The sequence below is a fragment of the Taudactylus pleione genome, unplaced genomic scaffold, assembly GCF_031769625.1.
Source record: "Taudactylus pleione unplaced genomic scaffold, aTauple2 ptg001043l, whole genome shotgun sequence".
Lineage (NCBI taxonomy): Eukaryota > Metazoa > Chordata > Amphibia > Anura > Myobatrachidae > Taudactylus > Taudactylus pleione.
In genome coordinates, this window is record NW_028285444.1 from 975747 (window position 1) to 991496 (window position 15750).

A 15750-nucleotide genomic window follows, 5' to 3' on the forward strand; every position below is an offset into this window, starting at 1 on the left:
TTCCTTTTATGAGTCGTTATACTCAGCCCCTGAGTCAGAGTCTAATTCTTTAAACCCAGATTTCTCTTCAGGAGACAGCGATTGGGATGCGTTCCCCCCTTATCCCCAAACTTCTTCTGATCACAATTCTTTGCTATCAAATCCCTTTTCCTTAGAAGAAGAAACTGTTGCGATCAAGCAGCTTAAGCCTACAAAGCCCCCCCGGGGTCCGGACGGCCTTAGTGAGGAGTTTTATAAAATATTAGGCCCCAGAATTTATGACACCTTGACGTCTACTTTTAAGCACATGCGCTCACAGAACTGGTTACCCGCATACTTTAACTCAGCTATCATTAAAGTATTACCTAAGCCGGGGAGGGATTTAGCCTCGCCAGGTTCGTACAGGCCTTTATCCTTACTCAATCAGGACTACAAAATTCTCACCTAAATAATAGCGGAAAGAGTCAAATTAATTCTCCCCCACATTATTCATCCAGACCAAACTGGATTCATCCAAGGTCGCCATTCTGTGGTAAATGTCCGCAGAGTGATCTCAGCTATCTTATCTCTGGCGACCTCTAACCCCCAGAACCATGGTGCCATTATTTCACTAGATGCCAAAAAGGCATTTGACCTTATCTCTTGGTCGCACTTATCCCAATCCCTTGCTAGATTTGGTTTCCCTGATTGTTTTATTCATCACCTTAATCTCCTTTACATAAACTCGCAATCTCAAATTTCTTGTAATGGTTTTCTGTCCTCCCCCTTTCTTATAAAAAGAGGTATTAGGCAGGGGTGCCCTCTATCACCCTTGTTATTTGCGGTTGCCATTGAGCCCCTGGCAATCGCACTCCGTTTATCCCCATTATTTCATGGTATTGAAGTGGGTTCTGTCTCTCTAAAATTGTCTCTTTTCGCAGATGACTTGATCCTTTTTATGTCCCAGCCTGAAATTTCTCTGCCTGTTGCTCTGAAAATAATATCTTCTTTTGGTTCAATTTCTGGTTATCGGATAAATTTAGACAAGTCAGAGATAATTTATTTACCAGATTCCCCTCCTTCTACTCTTAATGACTCTGTCTTGTCTTCATTTAAATCCCCCTCTAAAAAGCTAAAATACTTAGGTATATATATTCCCTCTGATATTACTCAACTGTACAAAGATAATTTTAAACCGTTGATAAATAAGATAACTACCCTTCTAGACTCTTGGACTCTCTTGCCTCTATCCCTACTGGGTCGTGTAGCAGCTCTAAAGAGTGTTGTGTTTCCTAAAATGTTTTACATTATGCAAATGGTGCCGGTTGCACCCTCTTCTTCAGATATTAAACACCTTCATTCTCTTATGTCTCAGTAATAAACGCCCCAGAATAGCTACAAAAAAACTAATGACACAACGTGGTAGTGGAGGCTTGAGGTGTCCCAGATCTTGCATCGTACCCCTTATCAATGTTTTTCAGATATATTCTCGACTGGTTAATGGGCTCCTCTTTCTTTACGGAATTACAACTGGACAATGCAGTATGTGCCCCTTACTCCCCTGGTGCTCATACTAAGACAGCTAATATCCCACCTCAACTTTTATCAAATTTATACTTCCGAGACACATATCTTGCTTGGCTTAAGATAAATAAGAAAATGGGAAGAAATCATCTTGTATCATCTTTTATCCCTATTTGGGGAAATCCAGAGTTTCCTCCATCATTATCTAACACACAATTTTCTACATGGAGAGAAAAGGGACTAAAAATCAAAGCTATGGTTTTTGATCCGGGTGGTTCTATAATGCAATTCTCAACTTTACAACATAAGTATCAACTACCTAATCATCAATTTTACATGTTCCTCCAACTGCGTCATTACATCTCCTCTCTACCCCCTGCTATGCCTATACTAATCTGATCCATTAGAGCCGATTTTTAAATTCCTTACACATAATCTATTTCATTTAAAACTTATTTACTCGGATTTAGGGCCTGATTCAGAGCCGTTCGCTATTTGCGGCCGTTCGTTCAAAAACAAGGGGTGGCTATTCAAATGATCCGTTCGCAAATTGCAGTCTGTTCACACCTCTAAGTCTGAACGAGCGAACAAAACATACGCTCGTTTATTTGTTAAAAACGCCCCCTGGCCGCTCGCACCATACGTCATGTCCGCTATTTATTAGATTAATCGAGTACATCGTACAGCGTATGAACTGCTCGCTATTCTTGTGGTTGGTTTTTTTCAACCGCTATTTTGCGAGCAGTTCTGAGTTAAAAAAAACCAAGTGACGTGGTCAATGACGCTGCTGGATTAATTATGCACACCCTTAAAACGCCCGTTTTGACCTTTAAGCACGCCTGCGTTCGAATTCCACTCCCCCGTTTACAAGCACCTTCCCCTGTTACCACCCACATACGCCTCATTCTGTCACTCAAAATAGCAGGCACTCGCTATATAGCGTACAAACAATTTTCGGCCGCACTGACTGGTTCGCGCATGCGTACTAAAAACCGTACGCATGCGCAGATGTGCGTACGGCCGCTAGCGAGCGGCTCTGAATGAGGGCCTTAGTCAATAGTCCCTCGGATTTATACAAACAACAATTATTTAATTCTTGGAAAGGTGATATACCCACTCTTGAAAATGTTGAAGTGTTTTTTGAGTGTTACAGTTCCACTCTTAAAACTTTACAATCTTCCTACTTGCAGGAAGTTCATATCCGCACCACCTATAGGATGTATATTTCTCCAGCAGAACGCAAGCATATGACTTCTTTAGAATCAGGCTCCTGCCCAAAATGTCATATGTCAAGGGCTAAATTTCTACACTGTTTCTGGGAATGTGGCAAAATTAAGAAATTTTGGAATAAAATATTATCCTATCTAAATAATACTTTTTGCCTTTCTCTTACTCCTGATAAATTGGTTTGTCTTTTGGACAACTTTTCTAACTGGGATCTGGGAGAACGGAAGAAACAATTAATCCCGTTACTCACACTTTTTGTAACTGTTGCCAAGAAGACCATTTTGATTCACTGGATATCTCACACTTCTCCCTCTCTTGTTGAAGTTCAACAGAAAATGTTTCAGTTATTATATTTTGACAGACGGTCTACTATCCCTGACATTCATTCTGGAATAGATAGATTCTATCGGAAATGGGGGTTATATATGAATCATCCCAGACTAAAATCTATAAATTATATGAATCAGCTGATTGGTTCTTACTTCGACATTTACAGAAAGATATCTAATCTATGTCCCAGTACCATATAATGATAAATATAACTTTTTATATTTTGCTTTTTCATATTAATTGAATAGCAGAGATATTAGTATGGCCTAAAACTTACTTTATTATATTACATTACCCCATGTTCTCGGTGTAGATGTTTGCATTCTTATCTGCACCTTTTCCACATTTTATCTGACCTGGTCCTTTGTCTTAAGGTCGTTCCTTCAGTTTCACTATTCATATACCCACCCCCCCCCCACACCCTTTTTTCCCTTTTTGTATTGTCTAGTCTTGTACTGATTTGTTTTATTTTCTATCCTATTGAAAATACTAAATAAGATATTTCTCTGATTTTTGAGCTTTTACTCGTCTCAATATATCTTGAAACTAATAATAATAGTTATTTCTCCATCTGCTGTGGTATTATCTTAGTATTATAATAGGAATAGTAACAAATATATATGCATGTTATGTTACATTTTATATGCCATATACTTTTGATGATGTCATTGTAATTTCTGACTGGTTTCTTAACCATGATATATATTGTACTATTGAAATACTAATAAAATGTATTATAAAAATAAAAAAATAAAAATAAAAAAATATTCAAATATTTAGATAAAAAAAAAAAAAAAAAATTACTTAGAGCCTGATTCAGACCCGCTCGTAAGCGCTATGCGCTCGTGAGCGGGTCGATGTTTGGCCACTGCGCATGTGCACGCCAGAGCCGGCTCCGACGTGCACATGCGTGAGACCCGGCTAGCGACGGGCACTCTGTCGCTCCGGGTCTCACACCAAAAGGAGGTGGCTGTCAATTTTGATCGACAGCTTGCACCGTTTTGGAGGCGGGCAGGGGGGGTGGCTGGCCAAACGGAGGCGTTCCCGACGGGACGCCTGCCGTTTGCGGGTGGCCCCACTGACATCACTCATGATGTCAGTGGTGAGCTTCTGGCTCTATTAAGAGCCAGAAACTCACTGGGGCTTGCGGGAACGAGACCCTACCGCAAGGGTCTTGTCGCAAGCCCTGATGGTCGCGATGGTCGAGACCATCGCGACCATCACCTGGCCGCTTGCAATAGCTGTGGGTCGTGCCCGTCCTTGTAACGTCAGGCTGGGGGTGAGCCTAGCACTCAGTCACTAGCTGGGCTTCCCCCACTCCTCTCCCTGCACTGAATGGATGCCACTCGCGCATGCGGGCAGCATCCATTCAGCTACTCCGGGGTCCAGCACCGCCACACAGCTGCGGCAATGGGGTGCCCAACCTCCCAACCACCCACAGGACACTTTGGCCCATGGGTGGAACAGCAGGAAAGTGCCCAAAAAGTGGGACTGTCCCACTGACATCGGGATGTTGGGAGGGCTGTGCCCTCTATTGGGTGGCACCCCTGTTCCACCGCACTGGTCAAACATGCCCCGAGCCAGCCCTGGATTTAACATTGGTCACAAAACATTGCTTAGCCTTAAACATTGGTTCCAAAACATTGATGGTTTTCGATGTTTCCATAGGAATACTCAAAAGACTCAGGGGGTCATTCAGACCCGGTCGTTAGCGCCGATGCGCTCGGTCCGGGTCGATGGCCCCCCACAGAGCAGGCGCACGGCGGCGCCGTCGTGCGCATGCGTGAGACCCGCTACGACCGACAGCGCCGGTCGTAGCGGGTCTCGATCCAAAGGGGGCGAGCTGTCGATGTTGATTGACAGCTCGCCCCGTTTGGAAGGCGGGCCGGGCGGGTGGCAGCCCAAATGGGGGCGTTCCCATGGGAATGCCTACCGTTTGGGGGCGGCCCCACTGACATCACTAGTGATGTCTAGTGATGTCAGTGGAGAGCTTCCGGCTCAGACAGAGCCGAAAGCTTTCCGGGGCTTACGACAAGGGAGACCCTACCCTAGGGTCTCGTCGTAAGCCCCGATGGTCGCGATGGTCTTGACCATCGCGACCATCACCTTAGGCGGTCGTAAGGCTGTGGGTGTTAACCCACAGCCTTACCACTGCAAAGGAGGACGTCTTGAAAATTTAAGATGTCCTCCCCTCATTCAGACCGACCGCACACTCTGTGTGACCGGCTCTGAATGAGGTCCTCATAATCAAAGGATTAGACCGATGCTTGGACCTGCAAAGCCGCAGGTGGGCATCTCAATACATTCAACAGTGTCAGAAACATTTGCATATTTTCGCACATGAGCGCACACGGACGCAGGACATGTAGAAAACATGCACTGTTAGGGGTGCCCTGCTATAGACCATCAATAGGGTTAATTATTAATACTGTATAATAATACACTATCCAGTACATAAGGAGACCAATATGTACATATATATGTCCAGGGCAGTGCTAGGTTCCTCTGCTGCTCCCCCAGACTCCTAGACTTTCTCCAATGCTCAGGAACGATGCCCACATCGGAAGAAAAACATTCTGCTCAGACAGGATGGACCTACTGTCATATCTAATGGCTCTTTGGGATCGCTGGTCCTGTTTATGCTGGAATTATGACACACAATACACTTTGTATGTAACATATGAAGCTGGATAAGTGCTAATTCTGACCTCTTCATGGACTGGCCACACTCGCTCTAAAATCAAGCATTTGGAAACCCCACTCTAGAAATCCTGCGTTTGCCACTGCAGTGATCCCACGCGGCTCCGCTCACGTGACACCCACATGACTGCCCTGATGGACTCTGAGATTACACAAGCAGCAGTGCATTCAGTCATCTCCAGCGAGAGTCACCAGCACGGGAGAAGGCTGGCCCTGGGAGCCAATCACAGCAAGCCAACATTGGAATGATACTATCAAGGGTGGGGATACCGTGGAACGTCACATCATTGGGTAAACCATTGAACATCAAAACCAAAACCATTGATTATGCCAATAAAACATCATTAGATTCCCATCACATCATTGGGTAGACCGTCGAACATCAGAAGCAAAGCCATCGATTATGCCAATAAAACATCGTTAGATTCCCGTCACATCATTGGGTAAACCATCGAACATCAGAAGCAAAACCATTGATTATGCCAATAAAACATCATTAGATTCCCATCCATATTGCCCTAAGTCTAAGGAAAATGTTTTCAGTGCAGAGTAATGTACCAGTAGTATTAGTGCACAGATATATACCAGCATTAGTACTAGTGCAGAGTAATGTACCAGTAGTATTAGTGCACAGATATATACCAGCATTAGTACTAGTGCAGAGTAATGCACCAGGAGTATTAGTGCACAGATATATACCGGCAGTAGTACTAGTGCAGAGTAATGTACCAGTAGTATTAGTGCACAGATATATACCAGCATTAGTACTAGTGCAGAGTAATGTACCAGTAGTATTAGTGCACAGATATATACCAGCATTAGTACTAGTGCAGAGTAATGTACCAGTAGTATTAGTGCACAGATATATACCAGCATTAGTACTAGTGCAGAGTAATGTACCAGTAGTATTAGTGCACAGATATATACCGGCATTAGTACTAGTGCAGAGTAATGTACCAGTAATATTCGTGCACAGATATATACCAGCATTAGTGATAGTGCAGAGTAATGTACCAGTAGTACTAGTGCAGAGTAATGTATCAGTAGTATTAGTGCACAGATATATATACCAGCATTAGTGCTAGTGCAGAGTAATGTATCAGTAGTATTAGTGCACAGATATATACCAGCATTAGTGCTAGTGCAGAGTAATGTATCAGTAGTATTAGTGCACAGATATATACCAGCATTAGTGCTAGTGCAGAGTAATGTATCAGTAGTATTAGTGCACAGATATATACCAGCATTAGTGCTAGTGCAGAGTAATGTATCAGTAGTATTAGTGCACAGATATATACCAGCATTAGTACTAGTGCAGAGTAATGCACCAGGAGTATTAGTGCACAGATATATACCAGCATTAGTACTAGTGCAGAGTAATGTACCAGTAGTATTAGTGCACAGATATATACCAGCATTAGTACTAGTGCAGAGTAATGTACCAGTAGTATTAGTGCACAGATATATACCAGCATTTGTACTTGTGCAGAGTAATGTACCAGTAGTATTAGTGCACAGATATATACCGGCATTTGTACTTGTGCAGAGTAATGTACCAGTAGTAGGGGCGTATCTATAATGGGTGAAGTGTGCAGTCTCACTGCGATAGTATGCGAATCCATTGCGATCGCTATGCCACCACAGCACAACATCCGTAATCCTTAGCAAGACTGCGAAACAATCGGTACCATCACAGCCTCACGCACACTTGCACAAGCTCTGACCTTACTCAGGAATTGCTAACCTCATCGCACGCTAAGAGGCCTCAGTCTGTGTATGGCATTGCAGTGGATAATTTATGCACGCCCATGCAACAGCGTTCAAATGCAATGGCCCGTCTGCTTTTCGCCGATCACCACCCACAAAGGCACTCCCTGTCAATCACTCTGTGATGGGTCTGTGTAGTCACTGCGATCGCAATCCCAATCACACTGTACGGGTCACGCATACGCACTACGTCACATGCGCAGTACGCAACAATCGGCTGACTTCGTGCATATTAGTAGTTGCGATTCTAGCTGAATCAGGCCCAGAGTTCACTATCGGTTATCACTTGCCTTGGCGTGAGGAATGTGCTGGTAATTATTAAGGGGGCCCAAAGCACCCACTGCTGAGCGTCCCCTCCATAACGCCATGGACCTGTGCTCTCCATAACGCCATGGACCTGTGCTCTCCATAATGCCATGTACATAGGACCTGTGCTCTCCATAACGCCATGTACGTAGGACCTGTGCTCTATATAACGCCATGTACGTAGGACCTGTGCTCTATATAACGCCATGTACGTAGGACCTGTGCTCTCCATAACGCCATGTACGTAGGACCTGTGCTCTCCATAACGCCATGTACGTAGGACCTGTGCTCAACATAACGCCATGTACGTAGGACCTGTGCTCTCCATAATGCCATGTACGTAGGACCTCTGCTCTCCATAACGCCACGCATGTAGGACCTCTGCTCTCCATAACGCCACGTACGTAGGACCTGTGCCCCTCCATAAAGCCATGTACGTAGGACCTGTGCTCTCCACAACGCCATGTACGTAGGACCTGTGCTCTACACAATGCCATGTATGTAGGACCTGTGCTCTACACAACACCATGTACATAGGACCTGTGCTCTCCACAACGCCATGTACGTAGGACCTGTGCTCTCCATAATGCCATGTACGAAGGAGCTCTGCTCTCCATAAAGCCATGTACGTAGGACCTGTGCTCTCCACAACGCCATGTACGTAGGACCTGTGCTCTACACAACGCCATGTATGTAGGACCTGTGCTCTACACAACACCATGTATGTAGGACCTGTGCTCTCCACAACGCCATCTACATAGGACCTGTGCTCTCCATAACGCCATGTACGTAGGACCTGTGCTCTCCATAACGCCATGTACGTAGGACCTGTGCTCTCCACAACGCCATGTACGTAGGACCTGTGCTCTCCACAACGCCATGTACGTAGGACCTGTGGTTTCCATAACGTCGTGTACGTAGGACCTGTTCTCTCCATAACGCCACGTACATAGGACCTGTGCTCTCCATAACGCCACGTACGTAGGACCTGTGCTCTCCATAATGCCATGCCTGTAGGACCTCTGCTCTCCATAACACCACACATGTAGGACCTCTGCTCTCCATAATGCCACGTACGTAGGACCTGTGCTCTCCATAAAGCCATGTACGTAGGACCTGTGCTCTCCACAACGCCATGTACGTAGGACCTGTGCTCTACACAACGCCATGTATGTAGGACCTGTGTTCTCCACAATGCCATGTACGTAGGACCTGTGCTCTCCAGCTCTGTGTATACAGTAATTGCAGTTTTACATCTCTGACGACTTTTCAAGCCCAGGAAAAATGCAGCTTATTTAAATGACAAGCTTGATGGAAAAATTAAATTGTTTTTATCAAGTCAATTTGTGTAACAAATGAAAATGATACAAAACTAATGGAGACACTTACGGTGACATTAGCAGCAGCTAGGAAGACACTTTACAGTGTGATTTGCCCAGCTATATATAGGTTGTAGTTGTATTATACCATGGATGGGGAAAAAATATGTCTATCGCTTATAGGGGTCTATGCATGATGTGGATTATCGGGGTCCTTTCAGACCCCGATAATTAACATTCTAACTCAATGTGAGCGCAGGACGAAGAATTTTGGAGGATGGCTGGTGTCAAGAAGCCACTTCTCTCCAGGAAAAACATCAGAAACGGACTGATATTTGCAAAAGGTACAGGGTTTGGACTGCTGAGGACTAGGGTAAAGTTATTTTCTCTGATGAATCCCCTTTCAGATTGTTTGGGGCATCTGGAATAATGCTTGTCCAGAAAAGGAAACCATAAGTCCTGTGTCATGCCAACAGTAAAGCACCCTGAGACCATTCATGGGTGGGGTTGCATCTCAGCCAAGGGAGTGGGATCAATCACAATTTTGCCTAAGAACACAGCCATGAATATAGAATGGTACCAAAACATCCTCCAAGAGCAACTTCTCCCAACCATCCAAGAACAGGTTGGTGAGGAACAATGCCTTTTCCAGCATGATGGAGCACCTTGCCATAAGGTAAAAGTGATAACTAAGTGACTCGGGGCACAAAACATCGAAATTTTGGGACGATGGCCAGGACACTCCCCAGACCTAAATCCCATTGAGAACTTGTGGTCAATCCTCAAGAGGGGGGTAGACAAACAAAAACCCACAAATTCTGACAAACTCCAAGCATTGATTAGGCAAGAATGGGCGGCCATCAGTCAGTATGTGGCCCAGAAGGTGAGTGACAGCTGGCAGGGCGAATTGCAGAGGTCTTGAAAAAAAAAGGGTCAGCACTGCAAATATTCACTCTTTGCATAAACTTAATGTAATTGTCAATAAAAGCTTTTGACACTTATGAAATGCTGTAATTATACATCAGTATACCATAGTAACATCTGACAAAAAGGTCTAATAACACTGACACAGCAAACTTTGTGACAACCAATACTTGTGTCATTCTCATAACTTTTGACAATGGCTGTACTGTATACAGTATAGTACAAGAGTCACATTCCGTCACTGTACTGTATATAGTACAAGAGTCACATTCTGTCACTGTACTGTATATAGTACAATAGTCACATTCCATCACTGTACTGTATATAGTGCAATAGTCACATTCCGTCACTGTACTGTATATAGTACAATAGTCACATTCCGTCACTGTACTGTATATAGTACAATAGTCACATTCCGTCACTGTACTGTATATAGTACAAGAGTCACATTCCATCACTGTACTGTATATAGTACAATAGTCACATTCCATCACTATACTGTATATAGTACAATAGTCACATTCCGTCACTGTACTGTATATAGTACAATAGTCACATTCCGTCACTGTACTGTATATAGTACAATAGTCACATTCCGTCACTGTACTGTATATAGTACAATAGTCACATTCTGTCACTGTTCTGTATATAGTACAATAGTCACATTCCCTCACTGTACTGTATATAGTACAAGAGTCACATTCCGTCACTGTACTGTATATAGGGCCTTGGTCAGACCCAGACGCTCTTTCAGAGCGCTCACTCTGAATCAGGGCGGCATTTTTTTTTTAACCGGACTCCCGGCCGCTCGCTAAGCTGTCGGTGACCACTCACAGCTTTTTCGAGAGCGGCCAGGTGATGTTCACGATGGTCGTGGCCATCGAGACAATCGGGCTTGCGACGAGATCCTTGTGGTAGAGTCTCGTCCATCGCAAGCCCCAGAAAGCTTCGGGCTCTAATAGACCCGGAAGCTCACTACAGAGGCCGCCCACAAACGGCAGGCACTCCTTCGGGAATGTCTCCGTTTGGCCAGCCACCCCCCCCTGCCCGCCTCCAAAACGGGGCAAGCTGTCAATCACAATCGACAGCTGCCCCTTTTTGACTGTGAAACCGGTAGCGATGGAGCGCCCATCGCTGGCCGGGTCTCGCGCATGCGCACGCCGGAGCCGGCTACGGTGTGTGCATGCGCTGTGGGGGACCATCGACCCGCTTGCGAGTGCTGTGCGCTTGTGAGCAGGTCTGAATCAGGCCCATAGTACAATAGTCACATTCCATCACTGTACTGTATATAGGAGCTCATTCAGAGCTGCTCGCAAGCGGCCTGATGTTTGTGCACTGCGCATGCGCCGGCGTGGACGTGCGTGAGCTCTGCTGAGTGACTGAAGTTCAGTCACTATGGGGCTCGCAACAAGACGGGGCGGTTGTCGATGGTGAGTGACAGCTCGCCCCGTTTTGGGGGGTGGCTGGACAAACGCAGGTGTTCCCTTAGAAATACCTGGCGTTTGTTGGGCGGGCAAACTGACATCACTACAGGGAGTCTACTCTGCCTTGCGGAAGCCTAGACCCTACCGCAGGGTCTCGTCACAAGGCCGATGGTCGCGATTATTGAGATGGTCTGATGGCCACTCGCACAAGCTGTGGGTGGTCTACCACAGCTTTGCGAGCGGCCGGAGATATAAAAAAAAAACGCCCACAGACCCAGCGAGTGGGTCTAAATCAGGGCCATACAGTAGTACAATAGTCACATTCCGTCACTGTACTGTATATAGTACAATAGTCACAATCCGACACTGTACTGTATATAGTACAATAGTCACATTCCGACACTGTACTGTATATAGTGCAATAGTCACATTCCGTCACTGTACTGTATATAGTACAATAGTCACATTCCCTCACTGTACTCTATATAGTACAATAGTCACATTCCCTCACTGTACTGTATATAGTACAATAGTCACATTCCCTCACTGTACTGTATATAGTATAATAGTCACATTCCGTCACTGTACTGTATATAGTACAATAGTCACATTCCCTCACTATACTGTATATAGTACAATAGTCACATTCCCTCACTGTACTGTATATAGTACAATAGTCACATTCCCTCACAGTACTGTATATAGTGTAATAGTCACATTCCCTCACTGTACTGTATATAGTAAAATAGTCACATTCCCTCACTGTACTGTATATAGTGCAATAGTCACATTCCGTCACTGTACTGTATATAGTGCAATAGTCACATTCCATCACTGTACTGTATATAGTGCAATAGTCACATGCTGTCACTGTACTGTATATAGTACAATAGTCACATTCCGTCACTGTACTGTATATAGTACAATAGTCACATTCCGTCACTGTACTGTATATAGTGCAATAGTCACATTCCCTCACTGTACTGTATATATTACAATAGTCACATGCCGTCACTGTACTGTATATAGTACAATAGTCACATTCCGTCACTGTACTGTATATAGTGCAATAGTCACATTCCCTCACTGTACTGTATATATTACAATAGTCACATTCCCTCACTGTACTGTATATATTACAAGAGTCACATGCCGTCACTGTACTGTATATAGTACAATAGTCACATTCCGTCACTGTACTGTATATAGTGCAATAGTCACATTCCCTCACTGTACTGTACATAGTACAATAGTCACATTCCCTCACTGTACTGTATGTACTACAATAGTCACATTCCGTCACTGTACTGTATATAGTGCAATAGTCACATTCCCTCACTGTACTGTATATATTACAATAGTCACATTCCCTCACTGTACTGTATATATTACAAGAGTCACATGCCGTCACTGTACTGTATATAGTACAATAGTCACATTCCGTCACTGTACTGTATATAGTGCAATAGTCACATTCCCTCACTGTACTGTACATAGCACAATAGTCACATTCCGTCACTGTACTGTATATAGTACAATAGTCACATTACGTCACTGTACTGTATATAGTACAATAGTCACATTCTGTCACTGTACTGTATATAGTACAATAGTCACATTCCCTCACTGTACTGTATATAGTACAATAGTCACATTCCGTCAGTGTACTGTATGTAGTACAAAAGTCACATTCTCTCACTATACTGCATATAGTACAATAGTCACATTGCTTCACTGTACTGTATATAGTACAATAGTCACATTCCTTCACTGTACTGCATATAGTACAATAGTCACATTCCGTCACTATACTGTATATAGTACAATAGTCACATTCCCTCACTGTACTCTATATAGTACAATAGTCACATTCCCTCACTGTACTGTATATAGTACAATAGTCACATTCCCTCACTGTACTGTATATAGTACAATAGTCACATTCCCTCACTGTACTGCATATAGTACAATAGTCACATTCCCTCTCTGTACTGTATATAGTACAATAGTCACATTCCCTCACTGTACTGCATATAGTACAATAGTCACATTCCCTCACTGTACTGCATATAGTACAATAGTCACATTCCCTCACTTTACTGTATATAGTGCAATAGTCACATTCCCTCACTGTACTGTATATAGTATAATAGTCATATTCCCTCACTGTACTGTATATAGTACAATAGTCACATTCCCTCACTGTACTGCATATAGTACAATAGTCACATTCCGTCACCATACTGTATATAGTACAATAGTCACATTCCCTCACTGTACTCTATATAGTACAATAGTCACATTCCCTCACTGTTCTGTATATAGTACAATAGTCACATTCCCTCACTGTACTGCATATAGTGCAATATTCACATTCCCTCACTGTACTGCATATAGTACAATAGTCACATTCCCTCTCTGTACTGTATATAGTACAATAGTCACATGCCGTCACTGTACTGCATATAGTACAATAGTCACATTCCCTCACTGTACTGTATATAGTACAATAGTCACATTCCCTCACTGTACTGCATATAGTACAATAGTCACATTCCCTCACTGTACTGTATATAGTGCAATAGTCACATTCCCTCACTGTACTGTATATAGTGCAATAGTCACATTCCCTCACTGTACTGTATATAGTGCAATAGTCACATTCCCTCACTGTACTGTCTATAGTACAATAGTCACATTCCGTCACTGTACTGTATATAGTGAAATAGTCACATTCAGTCACTGTACTGTATATAGTGCAATAGTCACATTCCCTCACTGTACTGTATATAGTACAATAGTCACATTCCGTCACTGTACTGTATATAGTACAATAGTCACATTTCTTCACTGTAATGTATATAGTGCAATAGTCACATTCCCTCACTGTACTGTATATAGTGCAATAGTCACATTCCCTCACTGTACTGTCTATAGTACAATAGTCACATTCCCTCACTGTACTGTATATAGTACAATAGTCACATTCCCTCACTGTACTGTATATAGTACAATAGTCTCATTTCTTCACTATACTGTATATAGTGCAATAGTCACATTCCCTCACTTTTCTGTATATAGTACAATAGTCACATTCCCTCACTGTACTGTATATAGTACAATAGTCACATTCCCTCACTTTTCTGTATATAGTACAATAGTCATATTCCCGCACTTTTCTGTGTATAGTACAATAGTCACATTCTGTCACTGTACTGTATATAGTACAATAGTCACATTCCCTCACTGTACTGTATATAGTACAATAGTCACATTCCCTCACTTTTCTGTATATAGTACAATAGTCACATTCCCTCACTGTACTGTATATAGTACAATAGTCACTACTGTATATAGTACAATAGTCACATTCCCTCACTGTACTGTATATAGTACAATAGTCACATTTCTTCACTGTACTGTATATAGTGCAAGAGTCACATTCCCTCACTTTTCTGTATATAGTACAATAGTCACTTTCCCTCACTGTACTGTATATAGTATAATAGTCACATTCCCTCACTGTACTGTATATAGTATAATAGTCACATTCCCTCACTGTACTGTATATAGTATAATAGTCACATTCCCTCACTTTTCTGTATATAGTACAAAAGTCACATTCCCTTACGTTTCTGTATATAGTACAATAGTCACATTCCCTCACTGTACTATATATAGTGTAATAGTTACATTCCCGCACTTTTCTGTATATAGTACAATAGTCACATTCCCTCACTGTACTGTATATAGCACAATAGTCACATTCCCTCACTGGACTGTATATAATACAATAGTCACATTCCATCACTGTACTGTATATAGTACAATAGTCACATTTCTTCACTGTAATGTATATAGTGCAATAGTCACATTCCCTCACTTTTCTGTATATAGTACAATAGTTACATTCCCTCACTGTACTGTATATAGTATAATAGTCACATTCCTTCACTGTACTGTATATAGTATAATAGTCACATTCCCTCACTGTACTGTATATAGTACAATAGTCACATTTCTTCACTGTACTGTATATAGTACAATAGTCACATTCCCTCACTGTACTGTATATAGTATAATAGTCACATTCCCTCACTTTTCTGTATATATTACAATAGTCACATTCCCGCACTTTTCTGTGTATAGTACAATAGTCACATTCCGTCACTGTACTGTATATAGTACAATAGTCACATTCCCTCACTGTACTGTATATAGAACAATAATCACATTCCGTCACTGTACTGTATATAGTACAATAGTCACAT

General features: G+C 42.9%; 1 protein-coding gene across 1 annotated transcript in view; it reads right to left on the minus strand.

Moving 5' to 3' along the window:
- Positions 1-15750, minus strand: part of LOC148453994 (connector enhancer of kinase suppressor of ras 2-like) — a 970642-nt gene that overhangs the window by 811864 nt on the left and 143028 nt on the right. The window lies entirely within an intron of this gene.